This window comes from Schistocerca cancellata, chromosome 4 (assembly GCF_023864275.1).
Source record: "Schistocerca cancellata isolate TAMUIC-IGC-003103 chromosome 4, iqSchCanc2.1, whole genome shotgun sequence".
Lineage (NCBI taxonomy): Eukaryota > Metazoa > Arthropoda > Insecta > Orthoptera > Acrididae > Schistocerca > Schistocerca cancellata.
In genome coordinates, this window is record NC_064629.1 from 725833928 (window position 1) to 725855016 (window position 21089).

Below are 21089 nucleotides of genomic sequence, written 5' to 3' on the forward strand. Positions count from 1 at the left end.
TAAGAAAAGGCAAACCTACATTTCTAGCATTTGTGGACTTAGAGAAAGCTTTTGACAATGTTGACTGGAATACTCTCTTTCAAATTCTGAAGGTGGCAGGGGTAAAATACAGGGAGCGAAAGGCTATTTACAATTTGTACAGAAACCAGATGGCAGTTATAAGAGTCGAGGGGCATGAAAGGGAAGCAGTGGTTGGGAAAGGAGTGAGACAGGGTTGTAGCCTCTCCCCGATGTTATTCAATCTGTATATTGAGCAAGCAGTAAAGGAAACAAAAGAAAAATTCGGAGTAGGTATTGAAATTCATGGAGAAGAAGTAAAAACTTTGAGGTTCGCCGATGACATTGTAATTCTGTCAGAGACACAAAGGACTTGGAAGAGCAGTTGAACGGAATGGACAGTGTCTTGAAAGGAGGATATAAGATGAACATCAACAAAAGCAAAACGAGGATAATGGAATGTAGTCGAATTAAATCGGGTGATGCTGAGGGAATTAGATTAGGAAATGAGACACTTAAAGTAGTAAAGGAGTTTTGCTATTTAGGGAGTAAAATAACCGATGATGGTCGAAGTAGAGAGGATATAAAATGTAGACTGGCAATGGCAAGGAAAGCGTTTCTCAAGAAGAGAAATTTGTTAACATCGAATATAGATTTAGGTGTCAGGAAGTCACTTCTGAAAGTATTTGTATGGAGTGTAGCCATGTATGGAAGTGAGACATGGACGGTAAATAGTTTGGACAAGAAGAGAATAGAAGCTTTCGAAATGTGGTGCTACAGAAGAATGCTGAAGATAAGGTGGGTAGATCACGTAACTAATGAGGAGGTATTGAATAGGATTGGGGAGAAGAGAAGTTTGTGGCACAACTTGACTAGAAGAAGGGATCGGTTGGTAGGACATGTTTTGAGGCATCGAGGGATCACAAATTTAGCATTGGAGGGCAGCGTGGAGGGTAAAAATCGTAGCGGGAGACCAAGAGATCAATACACTAAGCAGATTCAGAAGGATGTAGGTTGCAGTAGGTACTGGGAGATGAAGAAGCTTGCACAGGATAGAGTAGCATGGAGAGCTGCATCAAACCAGTCTCAGGACTGAAGACCACAACAACAACAACAATACGCACTAAATAACAACACAAGTTACGTGGATTCTGACCAGTAACGAAACAATTGCCCATAACAGGCTGTGTTCAAAACAACCACTGACAGCGGCAATACATGCTTCATGTCTTGTATGGAACGACTGCTGCACACGTGCTAGCATTTGAGCGGAGATGTAAGAGCAGGCTGCAGTACTACGTCATTGTATATCATTGGGTGTAGTCGGCATGATCTTGCAGACAGCGTCTTTCAGCTTTCCCCACAGGGAAAGGTCTACAGGCGTCAAATCCGGGGAACAGGCCGGCCGAGGTACAGATTCTCTGCGTCCAATCCGACGATTTGAAAAAAATTAGTCAAAACATACTATAGTACTTCGTGCAGTGTGGGCTGGACAGCCATCATGTTGGTACCATAGGTTCCTCTTAGTCTGCAGAGGAATGCCTTCTACCATCCGTGGAATATGGTCTGTTAGAAGACTGCGATACATATGCGCGTTCAGAGTTCCGTCTAAGAAAATCCGGCCTATGAGCTGATGGTTCACCATCCCACACCACACGTTTACATTCCATGGACGCTGACATTCCACCTGACGAATCTATCGGGGATTGTCAACTGATCAACAGTGCATGTTTCGGCGGTTTATCTGGCTATGATTGGTAAATGTGACTTCATCACTATCAAGATACTTGATACATCTGGAGTATCCTGTCTTAATGCCTACGTACAGAAGTTAACATGATTCTCATAATCATTTCCATGCAGCTCTTGATGGAGAGAGATGTGACAGGGACGGAACCCTTGTCAATGGACAATGTGTAGGACACTTTCCTGACTCATACCACTGCCTCATGCGACTGCGCAGGAGTTAACGTGCAGATCAACTGCAACAGCAACAAGAAGATTAATTTCTCTCTCTTCTGTCGTCACTTGTTTCCTTCTGTGAAGCTGTCTAGGTGTTATATTACCACTTTCATACAGCTGGTTGAAGAGTTTGATGAACAATTGCCGAGAAGGTTGACATCTATTGAGTTATCTTGCCGCACACACGGCACAAGAACGAACTGCTTTCTTCTTACACCCTCCTTCTCCATACACTATGAACATGTTGGCTTCTTCTGCATTGGTAAATCCCATAGTCAACTAACGATCTACTGCTTCAACTGTCACACGCTGACTAGCAACACGCAGTGCACTCAAGGAACACACAAGTAAACTATAAGCAAACAACAACATCGTTCCTAGCAACTACGCAGGCTGAATGACACAAACAAGAGTCAGTGTCGCAACTTTTCTAAATACGATATCCCGTAACGACTCTCACAAGAATCCTGCAACAAACGCCACTGACATTCTAATTTACCCCATTTTTAATGTGGCATTGTTCCATTTAAGGAAGCGTATATTCGCACAGAAATGCACTTCCTAAATGTTATTACAGTCTGTTGATTGGCTAACAATACGAGTCCCTGACTACCAATCCATGCTGTGAAACCCGCACATCGATAACACTTTCCATTTCCACAATATATGCAGTGCAAGTTTTAGGCAATTCACCCTGTACACACTGGTGGCTGTTAACATTGCCACACGAGGAAGGTGGCGTGTAATAAACGTAAAATTGGCATTAAGTGTACTACATGCTAGAATAAGCAACACACAACCACACAAAGGATTTCCTTCTTGGGGCCTTGGTCCTGCGTCACGCGGTTCGGCCGTGTTACTATTGATTTGGCAGTGTTAGTTGCAGAGAGTGGCCGGATGCCCTTCCTACCGCCACCCCGAACCCCCTGGGACAGAATGAGTGTACTGCAGCTGTCAGTGTCTAGTGTAAGCCATGGAATTGTGCGAATGTGCTCAAATGTCTGCGAGTCGTGTAACTGAGGCGAAACGTGGGGACCAGTCCGGTATTCACCTAGCGGGATGTGGAAAACCGCCTAAAAACGACATCCAGGCTGGCCGGCATAGCGGCCCTCGTCGGTAATCCGCCAGGCGAATTCGACCCGGAGCTTGCGCGCCTACCCGAGTCCAGGAAGCAGCGCATTAGCGCTCTCGGCTACCCCAGCGAGTAACCACAGAACGGATGTAGGAGTAATATTTTGTATATAAGAAAAGACTACTCAGTGGGATTTTCAATCACAAATCGCATTTGAGTGTTGTTTGTTTGTGAGAAGATACTGTTATGCCTCATGTTAAAACGAGAAAAGTTTACCAGCACATGTCAAAATTCGACAGCAGCAGAATCGCTGCTTATCGAAACTGCAGTTTCTGTACTATTGCTGCTCCCATTCGTTGGATCCAGAGATCACTGGTAGGATCCCACGACTGCGATGTGCATGTGGAACCGATGGGTTCAGGAGGCCCATACTCAACGCCATAAAGGATATCAGCTGCCCGAGCGACTACCGCCTGAGAGAACAGCGTAGGATCTTGCAGGCACGTCACGCACCTTGAATCAGGAAATGGGCTTTCTTACAGGAAGACAAGTATCCACACAGACAGCGCAATGATGTCTGGAGCACCATAGACTGTCAGCACAGCAACCATTGTTGCAGCTTCCCTTGATGTGGCAGCAAAGAGAGAAGCACACCAATAGTGGTGCGCCCAACGACAACACCAGGTACAGGATGGCGGCCTATCGAGTCTGGTACACAGGATCATAATGGACACACACATGTCTCAATGCTCATAATACAGACCAAGCACCTGGTGTATGGAGTGTCACAGGGTACATAAAACGATCACCTCTGGTTCACTCAGCCAGTAATTCAGACAGCAGGACTTACCTTTATAACTGTTGAGGCCGATGGCTGCGCTGTGTCTTCGAGATCTCTGTGACGTTATCTTCCAACCAGATAACGGAAGTATATATGTTGCCCATTCTGTCTGTGCTGGTCTGTTGCCCTGGTCATCATGAATACTGTAATCCCCAAATCTTCGAAAAATAAGCGAAAAATATACCAATTCGAAAAAACAGATAAAAATTCACTTGACGCCTTCCTGAGAGACAATCTCCACTCAGTCCAGATTAATTATATAAGTGTAGACAAGATGTGCCTTAAATTCAAAGAAATAGTATCGGCAGCAACTGAGAGATTTATACCAAATAAATTAACATACGACGGACTGATCCTCCTTGGTACACAAAACGGGTTAGAACACTGTTGCAGAAACAACGAAATAAACATGCCAAATTTAAACAGACGCAAAATCCCCAACATTGGCGATCTTTTACAGAAGCTCGAAATTTAGGACGGACTTCAATGCGAGATGCCTATAACAGTTTCCACAACGAAACTTTGTCTCGAAACCTGGCAGAAAATGCAAAGAGATTCTGGTCGTATCTGAAGAATGTTACCGGCAAGAAACAATCAATGCCTTCTCTGCACGATAGCAATGGAGATACTATCGAAGACAGCGCTGCCAAAGCAAAGTTAATGAACACAGCCTTCTTAATTGCCTTCACAAAAGAGGATGAAGTACATATTCCAGAATTTGAATCGAGAACAGCTGCCAACATGAGTAACGTAGAAGTAAATGTCCTCGGAGCAAGTCTTCTGGTCCAGACTGTTTACCAATTAAGTTCCTTTCGGAGTATGGCTCCGAGCACTATGGGACTTAACAGCTATGGTCATCAGTCCCCTAGAACTTAGAGATACTTAAACCTAACTAACCTAACGACATCACACAACACCCAGTCATCACGAGGCAGAGAAAATCCCTGACCCCGCCGGGAATCGAACCCGGGAACCCGGGCGTGGGAAGCGAGAACGCTACCGCACGACCACGAGCTGCGGACCCTTTCGGAGTATGCTGATGCATGCTTCATACTAAACAATCATATACAACCGTTCGACCGACGAAAGATTCGAACCCAAAATGGTTCAAATGGCTCTGAGAACTATGGGACTCAACATCTTAGGTCATAAGTCCCCTAGAACTTAGAACTACTTAAACCTAACTAACCTAAGGACATCACACACACCCATGCCCGAGGCAGGATTCGAACCTGCGACCGTAGCAGTCCCGCGGTTCCGGACTGCAGCACCAGAACCGCTAGACCACCGCGGCCGGCCCGAACCCAATGACTGGAAAGTTGCACAGGTCACGCCAATATTCAAGAAAGGTAGTAGGAGTAATCCACTAAATTACAGGCCCATGTCGTTAACGTCGATGTGCAGCAGGATTTTAGAACATACACTACTGGCCAATAAAATTGCTACACTACGAAGATTAAGTGCTACAGACGCGAAATTTAACCGACAGGAAGAAGATGCTGTGATATGCAAATGATTAGCTTTTCAGAGCATTCACACAACGTTGGCGCCGGTGGCGACACCTACAACGTGCTGACATGAGGAAAGTTTCCAAACGATTTCTGATACACAAACAGCAGCTGAGCGCCGTTGCCTGGTGAAACGTTGTTCTCATGCCTCGTATAAGGAGGAGAAATGCATACCATCACGTTTCCGACTTTGATAAAGGTCGGATTGTAGCCTATCACGATTGCGGTTTATCGTACCGCGACATTGCTGCACGCGTTGTTCGAGATCCAATGACTGTTAGCAGAATATGGGATCGGTGGGTACAGGAGGGTAATACGGAACGCCGTGCTGGATCCCAACGACCTCGTATCACTAGCAGTCGAGATGACGGGCATCTTATCCGCATGGCTGTAACGGATCGTGCAGCCACGTCTCGATCCCTGAGTCAACAGATAGGGACGTTTGCAAGACAACAACCATCTGCACGAACAGTTCGACGACGTTTGCAGCAGCATGGACTATCAGCTCGGAGACCATGGCTGCGGTTACCCTTGACGCTGCATCACAGACAGGAGCGCCTGCGATAGTGTACTCAACGACGAACCTGGGTGCACGAATGGCAAAACGTCATTTTTTCGGATGAATGCAGGTTCTGTTTACAGCATCATGATGGTTGCATCCGTGTTTGGCGACCGCGGTGAGCGCACATTGGAAGAGTTTATTCGTCATCGCCATACTGGCGTTATCACCCGGCGTGACGGTGTGGGGTGCCATTGGTTACACGTCTCGGTCACCTCTTGTTCGCATTGACGGCACTTTGAACATTGGACGCTACATTTCAGATGTGTTACGATCCGTGGCTCTACCCTTCATTCGATCCCTGCCAAACCCTACATTTGAGGAGGAAAATGCACGACCGCATGTTGCAGGTCCTGTACGGGCCTTTCTGGATACAGAAAATGTTCGACTGCTGCCCTGGCCAGCACATTCTGCAGATCTCTCACCAATTGAAAACGTCTGGTCAATAGTGGCCGAGCAACTGGCTCGTCACAATACGCCAGCCACTACTCTTGATGAACTGCGGTATCGTGTTGAAGCTGCAAGGGCAGCTGTACCTGTACACGCCATCCAAGCTCTGTTTGACTCAATGCCCAGGCGTATCAAGGCCGTTATTACGGCCAGAGGTGGTTGTTCTGGGTACTGATTTCTCAGGATCTATGCACCCAAATTGCGTGAAAATGTAATCACATGTCAGTTTTAGTATAATATACTTGTCCAATGAATACCCGTTTATCATCTCATTTCTTCTTGGTGTAGCAATTTTAATGGCCAGTAGTGTATATTGTGTTCGAACATTATGAATTACCTCGAAGAAAACGGTCTATTGACACACAGTCAACATGGGTTTAGAAAACACAACTATCTCTTTATTCACATGCAGTTTTGAGTGATATTGACAAGGGGTTTCAGATCGATTCCGCGTTTCTGGATTTCCGGAAGGATTTCGACACTGTTCCATACATGCGGCTCGTAGTGAAATTGCATGCTTATGGAATATCGTCTCATTTATGTGACTGGATTTGTGATTTCCTGTCAGAGAGGTCACAGTTCGTAGTAATTGACGCAAAGTCATCGAGTAAAACAGAAGTGATTTCTGGCGTTCCCCAAGGTAGTGTTATAGGCCCTTTGCTGTTCCTTATCTATATTAACGATTTTGGAGACAATATGAGCAGCCGTTTTCAGTTGTTTGCAGATGACGCTGTCGTTTATCGACTAATAAAGTCATCAGAAGACCAAAACAAACTGCAAAACGATTTAGAAAAGATATCTGAATGGTGCGAAAAGTGGCAGTTGACTCTAAATAACGAAAGTGTGAGGTCATTCACATGAGTGCTAAAAGTAACTCGTTAAACTTCGGTTACACAACAAATCAGTCTAATCTAAAAGCCGTAAATGCAGCTAAATACCTAGGTATCACAATTACGAACAACTTAAATTGGAAAGAACATATAGAAAGTATTGTGGGGAATGCTAACCAAAGACTGCGTTTTATTGGCAGGACACTTAGAAAATGTAACAGTTCTACTATGGAGACTGCCTTCACTACGCTTGTCGGTCCTCTTTTAGAATACTGCTGCGCGGTGTGGGATCCTTACCAGATAGGACTGACGGAGTACATCGAAAAAGTTCAAAGAAAGGCAGCACATTTTGTATCATCGCGAAATATGTGAGAGAGTATCAGAGAAATGATACAGGATTTGGGCTGGACATCATTAAAAGAAAGGCGTCTTTCGTTGCGACGGAATCTTCTCACAAAATGCCTATCACCAACTTTCTCCTCCGAATGCGAAAATATTTTGTTGACACCGATCTACATAGGGAGGAACGATCACCAAGATAAAATAAAGGAAATCAGAGCTCGTACGGAAAGATATAGGTGTTCATCCTTTCCGCGCTCTATACGAGATTGGAATAATAGAGAATTGTGAAGGTGGTTCGATGAACCCTCCGCCAGGGACTTAAATGTGATTTGTAGAGTACCCATGTAGATGTAGATGTAGATGTTCTCGAAATCTCTCACCCAATTACGCGATCTGGACACAGGTTGCCGGGAAACTGTTATGCAACCACTCGCCAGCCACTGCAAATGATGAGCTCTGGCACAGCATTGAAGTAGCTTGGAATGACGTATCTGTATCTGTCATCCAAGCTCAGTTTAGCTTGATGTGTAGCCAGGTTAGAGCTATAGTTGCTGGCAGCTCTGTGTACCAAATTTCGCATCCTCTATACTCCGCAAATCACCTCCAAATTTAATCGCGCATTTCTTTCTTCTACAGTTTAACACATAATAAGCAAAATTTCGCTATTTGCTGCCTTTCCTGTCGTTGCAGTTTAATGATCAACAGTGTAATTGTTCTAGTATCAACCGGAGATCGTTCGTAGACAATACTGTTTATTCGTATACTGATATCTGGTGCGAGCATTGCATGGGAAATTTTCCAGAGGAGAGCTGTATACAGCAGTGTGTGTCAATTGGATGATGATCATGATGATGATGATGAACATCTTAAGGAAATCTTACTTAATGTGCAAAGTCTTTTGATTAATTCAGCCACTCATCTGGAATAATTGTAAGTCCGAAAACGGTCCTATACTCTCTGGCAGCACAAGTCCGAACTGCCTAAAAGTCAGTTCTTCTTTCTAACTCACAATACGTGAATACACTATTTGATAAAAGGTATCCGAATATCTAATAGTGGTCATTAATATGAGGTGTGTCCACACGTCACCGTTGTGGCGGATCGAACTCTACTTGGAACACATTCAGTGAGGTGTGTGAATGCTTGTGGATGAGCGGCAGGCCATTCTTCACCGAGAACCAAAACTAGAAAAGGTAATGACGTTGGACACTGCTTTCTTGAGTGAAGTCGACGTTTTCATTCACCCCAGAGGTGTTCCACTGGGTTCAGATCGGGTCTCTGGGCATTTTAGGAATGTTATTGTCCACAAACCATTTCCTCAGAGATGCTGTTTCATAACAAGGGGCGTTGCCCTGCTGATACGAACAGTCATCGTCTCTGAACTGTTCTTCAACTGTACGCAGTACACAATACTGTAACATGTATTCCTATCCTTCCGCATTTCGCACTTTTAAGCGCAACAGGGGGATGTCACCCCAACCGTGAAAAAAAAAAAAAAAAAAAAAAAAAAAAAAAAAAAAAAAAAAAAAGGCTCTAAGCACTATGGGACTTAACTGCTGTGGTCATCAGTCCCCTAGAACTTAGAACTACTTAAACCTAACTAACCTAAGGACATCACACACATCGATGCCCGAGGCAGGATTCGAACCTGCGACCGTAGCAGTCGCGCGGTTCCAGACTGTAGCGCCTAGAACCGCTCAGCCACTATGGCCGGCCCCGTGAAGAACACCCCCACTCCATAACACCACCTCCTTTATACTTCACTGTTGGCACTACACACGATAACTGAGCGAGGTGGCGCAGTGGTTAGCACACTGGACTCGCATTCGAGAGGACGACCGTTCAATCCCGCGTCCGGCCGTCCTTATTTAGGTTTTCTGTGATTTCCCTAAATCGCTTCAGGCAAATGCCGGGCTGGTGCCTTTGAAAGGGCAGGGCCTACTTCCTTTCCCATCCTTCCCTAATCCGATGAGACCGATGACCCGGCTGTTTGGTCTCTTCCCCTCATATCAACCCAACTACACACGATAGCAGCTAATGTTCTCCATGCATTCGCCAAACCCATTTCCTTCGAACGGATTGCTACATGGTATAGCATAACGCATCATACCAAATCCCTCGTTTCCAATCATCCACACTGTCCAGTGGCAACGCTCTTTAAGTCACGTCAAGCGTTGCTTAGCACTGACTACAGAAATGTGTGGCGTATGACGAGCTACTCGACCATTGTTCCCCATCCCTGTCCATCAGTACAAGTTTCCTGGTTGGTCCTCGGGATAGCTGTGGCTGTTTCTTTTCGTTCACACTTCACGATCACGTCACAAACAGTCGCGTTTGGCAGCTGTAGAAGGGTTGAAATGTTTCTGATGGTTCTGTTACTCAGATGACATCCGATGACCTTCGAAGTCACTGAGCTCTTATGACCAACCCATTCTGTCGTTGCGATGAAGAAGTGAACTTCAGCACTGGAAACTCTTCACTCCCAGTTTAAGATGAAGTTTTAACACTTTGTGTTTTACTTTATTTATTCAGTTTTTTTTTTTTTTTTTTTTTTTTAATTGTCGCACAATACTAGCCCCGAATGTGTTGTGGCCACTGTTCAATGAGCCTGTACTTGCCACTGTTGGACGGGTTTCTGATGTGTATGTTTGCAGATTTGGCAGTCTGTTGGTAAAACTTTCTTGCAGTTTCTCAATATCGTTCTTTCAGTCGTGGTACATCAGCTAACAGATGCAGTTCGTACTGTGGATAATCCTGAGGAAGGTGGAGGGTCAGTCGCTATCCCTGCTCTGAATTTGTTGCAGCCGTCGGATGTGGGTGTCTGCAACACTGCCCCAAGTAGCTACTGCATATTCGAGGAAAGATCATATGAGGCATTTGTAGACATCTAGACCGGCGTGAGAGGGTAGCGTCGAATGTAGGCTGAGAATTGGATATAGGTCCCTGAGTCGTCCAACGGCCCTGTGTTGACGCCAAGTAGATGTCTGTCTGGCGCGAAGCCAAAGTATCAGCAAGATGATGCCCGGTTCACGGCTGTTCCTCTGACGATGGCGGTGGCAGAGATCCTGGCGCCACCCATTTCATAAGGATGATGGCTTTCATTTTTTTGGGTTGAAAGCTAGTCACCATTGTGTCGCCTAGCTGCCGAGTTGATTTATGTGCATCTGAACTCTCCGTTACGGTATCCATGCATTAAGGCTGTTGGTGCGCAAGGCTGTGTCATCAGCGTATAAGACCAGATTCATCAGTGGTGTTGCGGGGATATCTGCTGTATAAAATGTATACAGGATCAGGTCAGACACTGACCCATGCTGTACACTGGTGGCAGTGGGATACCGACAACACAATACTGCCCTGGCGAGTCCACCTCACGTGACGTCTAGTGGTCAGTTCTGCATTATGTAACGGTGTCCGTAAACTTGTCATCAGATACCGGTAGTGTATATCCTGTTGTTGGGAGACACGCTTGTACTTCAGATGTTAAGTCCCACAGTGCTCAGAGCCATTTGAACCAATTTTGAACACGCTTGTAGGTGGTGTATACTGAGAAGACTCTCTTCAGCAGAATATGGTGATATCTATATTCTACTATCTTTCCCAAGGCCTGTGGCAATGACAGGGAACTAATATGGTGGGTGACAATATGAATTAATGTGGCTGATCTACTGGTATCACATACAGTCAAATTTAAAACAACCTAGGTATGGTTTACCTGGGTCTAATACGAGGGTAATCCCAAAAGTAAGGTCTCCTATTTTTTTTTATAAGTACATAGATCTGTTTATTTCTACAATGGTTTACGTCAGTTTACAGCTCGAACATTTAGCTATTTTTCGACATAATCACCATTTCTGTCGATGCATTTTTGTAGACGCTGTGGCAGTTTTTGAATGCCCAAGCCATACCAGCTCGTCGCCATGCTGTTTCTGGACTCAGTTGTCACGGGTGATGAAACCTGGGCATACAACTTAACACCTGAGACCAAGCAACAATCACGCCAGTGGCGGCATCCTTCTTCGCCAAAGCCGCGGAAATTCAAACAAACACAGTCTGCCGGTAAAGTCATGACAACGTTTTTTGGGATGGGAAAGGGGTATTGTTGGTCGACTTTATGCCCACTGGGACCACAATTAACGCTGACAGGTACTGTGAGACTCTGAAAAAACTCAAACGGGCAATTCAGAACCGAAGAAGAGGAATGTTGGGCAACGGCGTACACATTCTCCATGACAACGCTCTCCTGCAACAGTTTCAGTGGAACACAATCACCCACACACCCTACAGTCCTGATTTGGCGCCCATTGACTATCACCTGTTCCCTAGGTTAACAGAACATGTGGCCGCAAAGCGATTCAGGTCCGACGGCTATGTGAAAGAAGAGGTTCATAACTGAAACTTCCTGGCAGATTAAAACTGTGTGCCGGACCGAGACTCGAACTCGGGACCTTTGCCTTTCGTGGGCAAGTGCTCTACCAACTGAGATACCCAAGCACGGCTCACGCCCCGTCCTCACAGCTCCACTTCTGCCAGTATCTCGTCTCCTACCTTCCAAACTTCACAGAAGCTCTTCTGCGAACCTTGCAGGACTAGCACTCCTGAAAGAAAGGATATTGCGGAGACATGGCTTAGCCACAGCCTCGGGGATGTTTCCAGAATGTTTCCAGAATGAGATTTTCACTCTGCAGCGGAGTGTGCGCTGATATGAAATTTCCTGGCAGATTAAAACTGTGTGCCAGACCGAGACTCGAACTCGGGACCTTTGCCTTTCACGGGCAAGGCAAAGGTCCCGAGTTCGAGTCTCGGTCTGGCACACAGTTTTAATCTGCCAGGAAGTTTCATATCAGCGCACACTCCGCTGCAGAGTAAAAATGTCCTTCAGGTTCATAACTTTCTGAACAGCATGGCGGCGAGCTGGTATGACGTGCCACAGCTTCTACAAAAATGCATCGACATAAATGGTGATTATGTCGAAAATAGCTAAATGTTCAAGCTGAAAACTGATGTAAACCACTGTAGAAATAAACAGGTCTATGTACATATAAAAAATAGGAGACCTTACTTTTGGGATTACCCTCGTACTATTGACTTACACATGTTCCAAGCGAGTTGTCAATTGATAAGAGTGGGAACAACTATGATGACACAGCAGCAAGGCACTATTGTCGCCCACATTTTACACAGAATTCTTGGTAGTGTGAAGAATTGACCTCATGAGTCTGTCGAATAGGAAGCTCGAAGACGGAATAAAAAATGTACGTTGCCAGACAAGGTCGCACTGTGCGTCTCACCATGCACCACTGTACCTGTGAGAGTGACTTTACGCATTGGAGCTTCGCAGTCAGCGAAGATAGTGCGCAGTGGACACTCCAGGGGCCACTGACATTACGATCCAACAGTATGCATGACTGAGGGAGGATCTGCAAACTAAAGACTGCTCTGTAAAAAGTGCAAGGGGAACAATCATTGGAAAATGTGTGTTTTATGGTGTGACAAAAGAGAGCGTTACTCAGGAGCAAGGAAAGTTACTACCAAATAATTCTGTTGGTGGCACGACGTTATGAGTTCACCAAACAAAAATAAAGAAACCACCAAGGCAAAATTTTGTAGAAGCTTAGGGGAGACAAGAAGTTTCTGTGTGCTCCAACTGGGAGACATTTCGTTGTGATGCTTGATGATAGACACTTTAACACCTGCTGTAGGGCCACGTACTTCGTCGGTGATGACAGAGTCATTGGTATCAAACGCCTGGTCCGGACCAACCCAGCCACAGCCACATGCATGCAACATCCAGCATGTGGAGGTGCAGCCGTCTCACGTGGACTGCTTGAAAGCCGACAGTCGCTTGACACCACTACACCAGACACGCACAACCTGGTAAAGACAAGCACTAAAGCACTGTTTGCCTCTCAGTCGTCAATAAGTAACGTGCAGGATAACCACCCTGGGATGATTAATAAGTAAATGGACATACACTACTGGTCATTAAAATTGCTACACCAAGAAGAATTGCAGATGATAAACGGGTATTCATTGGATAATTGTATTATACTAAAACTGACATGTGATTACATTTTCACGCAATTTGGGTGCATAGATCCTGAGAAATCGGTACCCAGAACAACCACCTTTGGCCGTAATAACGGCCTTGATACGCCTGGGCATTGATAAACCGCAATCGCAACGGACTAGAATCCGACCTTTATCAAAGTCGGAAACGTGATGGTACGCATTTCTCCTCCTTACACGAGGCATTACAACAACGTTTCACCAGGCAACGCCGGTCAGCTGCTGTTTGTGTATGAGAAATCGGTCGGAAACTTTCCTCATGTCAGCACGTTGTAGGTGTCGCCACCGGCACCAACTTTGTGTGGATGCTCTGAAAACCTAAATCATTTGCATATCACAGCATCTTCTTCCTGTCGATTAAATTTCGCGTCTGTAGCACGTCATCTTCGTGGTATAGCAATTTTAATGGCCATTAGTGTGTTATGGTTTTTCAAACACGTTTGTGATGAAAGGATATTAATTGTCTGGTTTACACACTTCAGAGCGAGATACGGTATTAAGTAATTTTGTAAAGGGTAACTAACAGAGTGAAAGATACCAGTAAACCCACGATACCGTAAAGAAGCGAACTCCCGTGCATAAAAAAGTTTCATAGGTCTGACTGCTTTACAAATGAGTTCATGTTTTAAATATTTGGCCTTTAAGCGTGTAAGTGAGGATAGCTTTAGAAAAGATTTGAAAGTATGCTTAAGGTTTGTTGGAAGTCGCTAACTACTCTCATTATGAAACACTGGATGAATGTGGTCTGGGTAATTTGCACTCCATTTCAAGCAAAAGCAGTTTTCCACTGAGCACAATGCTAATGACGTGGCATCTCCTTAACTACGTGTCACACAGTGATATAATTTTGCAGGTACATTGACTGGTATGTGGAATACTTTCTGCAAAGTGAGATGCGAATAGAGTTTTCAGTAAAGAAGTAATACATTAAAATGTCATGCCTGATGTTAAACTTCTACTGCGCACTATTTCTAAACAAAAGCTAGTTGTCGCGCGTCTAAATATCTATGACGTCCTATCTCCTGAACTGTATATCGTACTGTGATTTAATTTTGCAGGTACATTTAGTGGTACTTGTCTACAAATTGTGTTGTGAGTGTAGACGGTAGTAAAGAAGTAATAACTTTCCGTCATGTCTGATGCTAAAGTTGCACGGCATGAACAGCGAAAATGTAGTAGGCGATAAGCTTCTTTCATCATTTTACGGCGGATGTCAGTGAGAAAAGGTTTCATAAGCGTTCGATACTATGTGTACAGTTTTTTGGAAGTCGCTAAGCGCTCTGGTTCTCAATTACTAAAACTAAACTTCGCCCGAACAGGCCATGCAGTACAGCTTAAATTGGAGCTCCATGAGGCCCCCACTGTCACCGCAAAGCAACAGTTTGGAACTAAAAGAATAATGTATAATGGCAACATAAATAGACCAAACTGCATGCTAGCACATATAAAATGGTTTGAAAATAATAGCTTTTCATATGATAGCTTTGCTGCTGACTTCTGTTACTGCTTTGATACCACATGCCCAGTTGTAATCACAAAAATGAAACAAACAAAAAATATAAACAAAAATATTTGGGTAAAGCTAGGGAAAAATTAAAACTACTCCACAGAGCAATGCTGAATAATAGAGAGATTCCTGAGCTAAAGGAAGCTTTCAAAATATATCAAGCACACTATAAAGACTTAGTCACACAGACCAGGAGCAACTATGTTGCAAATAAGCTTCAAAACTCACACAACGTAACTGCTGGTATCTGGGCAGTCATAAACGGTTTTAGAACCTGCAATGACAAATCCTGTATGGACTTTACTATTAACCACAATGGCATGCTCATAAAAGACCAACTGGAAATTGTAAATACTTATAATGAATATTTCCGTAGGGGAAGCCATAAATGACAAACATAAAAACATGCACTACAGTTTTAAAGGTAATACATGTGACCATATTAGATATCTAGCCCCCACAAACTGTGCAGAAATAATGGTCATCATTAGCTCTCTAAAACCCTCTAATTCAGCTGGGCATGATGGCCTAAATATTAATGTTTTAAAAGCCTGTAGCCAAAATGTCTCTGTACCTCTGTCTGTAGCAGTCAACAATATAATAGAATCAGGCACCTTTCCAGACAGACTAAAAATAGCACAGGTAACACCCATTTTTAAGAAAAGTGACAACAACAAAATAGAAAACTACAGACCAGTCTCAATCCTTCCTGTCTTTTCCAAAATAGTTGAGATAGTTATATACAACAGGATTAGAAACTTTCTTAACAAACACAACCTGATGTTTGAAAATCAAAATGGATTCCTAAAAGGTAAATCAATTAGCACTGCAGCTGCTCAACTAATTGAAGAGGTGTTAGGAGTATCGAAAGCAAGGAACGTGTGGCAGGTGTATACCTAGACCTGGAAAAAGCCTTTGATTGTGTGAATGTTGACATGCTATGAGACAATCTATGGAACATGGGCATTGGAGGAGCTGCTTATGACCTAATAAAGTGTTATATGAGCAATAGAAAACAGTTTGTTCTGCTTAAAACGGAAAGTGGTGTCTACAAATCAGAGATCACTTGCATAAAATATGGCGTGCCCCAGGGCTTAGTGTTGGGCCTCCTTCTGTTCTTGATCTATGTAAATGATATTAAATACTGTACTATAAATTCCAAAATTGTTCTGTATGCCAATGACATGTCCGTTGTGTGTAAAAAGGAATCATGTAATGAACTAGAGGCCAAGTGTAATAATGTGACAAAAGAAATTGTTCAGTTTTTTAATGAAAGCCACTTAAATGTAAGCACCAGTAAAACATGTTTGATGGAGTTTAACAAAAGTAGTTTGAATAATGAAATTAAATTGTACATTGGCAATGAATTGGTAAAGAAAGAGTCCAGTGTAAAATTCCTTGGCATAACAATCCAAAGCAACCTGAAATTGGACACACATATTGACTCCCTAGCAACTAAGTTGTCAAAAAATATATTTGCAATCTGTACTATTAACAAGTTCTATAAAGATACTGTAGTCCTAAAGATTGCATACCATGCTCTTTTCTCCTTTCACTTAAACTACAGTATTGAAATTTGGGGGGCAACAACCTAAGCTAATCTAGAAAAGCTACTCATTCTTCAAAAAAGGGGTGTGAGAATAATCTGTGGAGCAAAATATAGGGAATCTTGTGGCAACTTGTTTCCAAAAACAGAGGTGTTAACTGTTATAAACACATACATTCTAAAAGCCATACTGCTTGTGAAAAGACTGCACCCAAACACTTATTCATATTTCCACCAATACAATACTAGAAATAAGGAAAGATTTTACATTGGCAGCCACAGAACAGCACTTTACGAAAAGGGGCCTCAGTATGCAGGTATAAAATTAGCTAATGCACTGCTTAGTGCAGTCGTGGCTCTTCCTACAATTAAACTGAAACATCACCTTAAGAAATTTTTAGTAAAACACCCTTTCTATGCATTATAAGAGTACCATACTTATATGAAGAACAACAAATGCTTTGTGAAATTATGTGAATAGAAATCAGTATACATCTTATTGTAATTTTGTTGTAAATTAATGACGTATTCAGAAGAATGTCTCTTGTGTATTGTACAAATAACTTTAATCATTACTGTTTCTTTGTACATGTGCAGTGTACCATTCGATGTTGAATAAAGCTATTATTATTATTATTATTATTATTATTATTATGAAGACTCAGTGGTACCGACTGGCTGCCATGTTATCCTCAGCCCACATGCATCATATGGAGGGGTATGTGGTCAGCACACTACTCTCCCAGCTGTATGTCAGTTTACGAGACCAGCACCGCTACTTTCAGTCAAGTAGCTCCTCAGTTTGCCTCACAAGGACTGAGTGCACCCTGCTTGCCAACAGCACTCGGCAGACCATATGGTCACACATCCAGCTCCCTAGCCCAGCGTGATAGAGCTTAACTTCGGTAATCTGACCAGAACCGGTGTTACCACTGCGGTATGGCCGTTGTCGCCATTCTCACTTACTGGATGACTAAAATAGGGTACTTGCACGCAGTCAATCATGCTACCTTAAGACCAACACACAGTTTGCAACTGTAATACTCACAGGTCAGCACTTCACATAATCTGTGAGCAGTTTAACACAATTTTTCAAATGGCAACACAGTGAAGTAGCATACTTCAATAGGTGGACAAAAACATGCGAACACCACAGCCACAACACATTACCATGCCTGTTGTCATGTAGGAAAACCATTGGCATTCAAAACAGCTTCCAGTCACCTCGGAATGGATAATACAGGTCCGGTATGGTTTTTAAGAGAATATCGTACCATTTGTCCTGAAAAATAGTGACAACTTTAGGCAGTGATGATGAAGCTAAATAGTGATTGTGCACCCTTCTCTCTAAAGTAGACCACAAAGATCTGGTGACTGTGGTGCCCAGGGGAGATGTGAGAGTTCATTTTCATGCTCACAAAACCAGTCCTGAGCTATTCGCCACAGTCTTCTTCAATGATCTTCCCTCATGATCATTCAACACACGCTTTTGTCCTCACTGTGACTTAGCAGATGATGTATTTCCCTTTGCCCTTTATGCAGTATAAAACTTCGATACAGTGTCTCTTGAAACACCAAACACTCCAGCTCCCTTGGTTACAGAAACACTCATCATACTATCACCAACTATTTTCCCACGTTTGAGTTTACTTAGCTCTGACATGATGTACTGACAACAACACAGAACACTGTTCTAACCATGACTGACACTTGCAGTGTATTGAGGGCCTTGCACAGATGCCATTCATGGACAAATACAACAGCATGACATGCAGGCTTGGCTAGCATCTGCATTTATGTTCAAGGATGCATTTCTCATTGTGTTTCAATATTTTTAGTCCAATCTCTACACTTTACGCTATAACTCCACAATCATGACTTACGACAACTAAATGATTTTTACATACTGAATGCTTGCTAGCCACTGACTGTGGTTTTAGGGACGATGTCTGAAAACCCCAGTTGGCCCAAAAAGTTTCAAGACTGGATTAATAGAAAAAACAGAGAACAGTTAAGATGGCAACTACAACATTTTAGACGTTCTATTTAGTCTCCCCTCAGTTGACTACAACAAACAGAACATTCATACCACCATGTGAAACTGTCAGAAAAGTCCTTCTTAGGGATACTGTTCAACTTGCATACCACATTGGCTTCAATGTCAGTTATGACTTCAAAGCATTGATGCTTCATGTGAATTGCTACATTTTGTCATACTTTGGTAGGTTGGTGTTGATAACACCAGGTCTTGTCACCTGTGATGCTTTTTTACAGAATAGAGTTGCTCACATCTTGCAATTCAGCCAAGTCATGGCAGGCATCCATTCATCATTGTTTTTGTTTTGGAGTCAAAGTGTGCCTGTCCAAGTTTGCGCACATTTTTCTCTGCTTCAAAACATTCTGAAGAATATATTGAGCACTTGATTGATAGACATTGCTCCATTGCAATTCATGATACAACATTGTTGACATATTGTGGCTGCATATCCACTATTGAATGCTGCCTGCTCAGTCACTTAGTTATAGTACTTGTTCCATAGATCAAATTCACGATAAATGTTATGATGTGGAATGTGTCAACAGAACAAACATAGAACACTTATATGCAACTAAGTAAAAAATAAACAATAATTATTATATTGTTGCATACTGGAGTCCACAGCTCGTGGTCATGTGGTAGCGTTCTCGCTTCCCACGCCCGGGTTCCCGGGATCGATTCCTGGCGGGGTCAGGGATTTTGTCTGCCTCGTGATGACTGGGTGTTGTGTGATGTCCTTAGGTTAGTTAGGTTTAAGTAGTTCTAAGTTCTAGGGGACTGATGACCATAGATGTTAAGTCCCATAGTGCTCAGAGCCATTTGAACCATTTTTTTTTGCATACTGGCCATTTATGGTATTGTTATAAGTAATTATCTCTACACAAAACAGAAAACCCTTTAATCTACATTCGAAGATATTTTTGCTATCTGCCAGACATTTTATGTCGATGGGTATATTGTCAAAGAGTTTAATAACTGCATATTTGTTGCTTTCTGTGGCAGAGCTAGATTTAATAAAGGGTAATGCAGATCATTTTTCCCTCTAGTGCTGCAAATACGAATATCTCTGTTACTCTCAAACTCAGATGGATTGTTGATAACAGATTATATAAGTGAATAAATGTACTGTGAGGCCATGGTTAATATTCCCAGCTGCTTAATCCTCATTATTAAACCCTCACAAAATTTACAAACACAGTAGAGTGTAACACGACATTTTGTACTTAATTTGGTACATTGCATGCTATTGGAGAGCTCATACTGGTAATTAGCTAACGAATAACCCATAAATTGACTACCTTTAATAAAATGTGGAGTAGTAAACTTTATGATAGTTTAGTAGCAATGTAACATCCCCCCCCCCTTTCAGTGTTCTAGGATTAGAGGGACACCTGCAAGATGTATGTGTATGAACTCCACACATAATTCTAATTATCTTCTTTTGTGCGATGAATACTTTTAGCCTAACTGAGGAGTTGCCATACAATATTATTCCATAAGACATCAGTGAACAAAAATATGCAAAATATAGTAACTTACATACTTCTATATCCCCAAAGCTGCTTGGTCTAATGCACATTTGTTGTTTACAGTTGTCAGTTCAAGCTGCTACTATACAGTAGCTGTGTCAATGTTGCTTATATGCCAGGAATAAAAAGATGCACATATTACAGAAATCCTGACAAGGCAAGGGACTGTACCATATAATTTCAGACATTAACATTAAAAAACAGACAAAGAGAAAGTTTCAAAGATACAATAGATTTTTTTAATCAGAATCTGTATAATTTAAAAATGGTGCTACTTCACTACAGGGAAGTTTTAATATGCTCAGGGGTTCCCAAGATTTGCCAAGCATTTTCCAGACAAGGCCTGCCATTAGTGAAATTTTCTAACTGGAATAATTTATAAACTGTCAGATTGTTTCAATAAGAGTATACATTTTTTGGAGTAGAAAAATCAGGGCTACAAAATTATACCAGTGGATTTTGGAAAGTTTTTTAAAATCAGGATATTCTGGAAAACAAACATTTTGAATATGAGTAACTTTTGGAATATTAAGTTTTCAGAAATTGTAAAACATTTGCTTGAATGAGAAGAATAAGAGCTTTCAAATAAACGAAGTCAATTTTAAAACAATTTCTATCAGGATTGAATTTTTATGAGCTCATTGTTTTCAAGTATAGTAAATTATGATTATTTCTTTAAATAAAATGTTCCTGTATGAACTCCTTACACTACTGACATCAACAGACTGTAAATTATACTGTGTATAACAAAATTTAATGAAATACAAATTTCGTAATTTCCTGTAGCTCCCTATACGTTGTTGTGTCTATATGCATTATTAATGAAAACGGTTTCTAAAAGA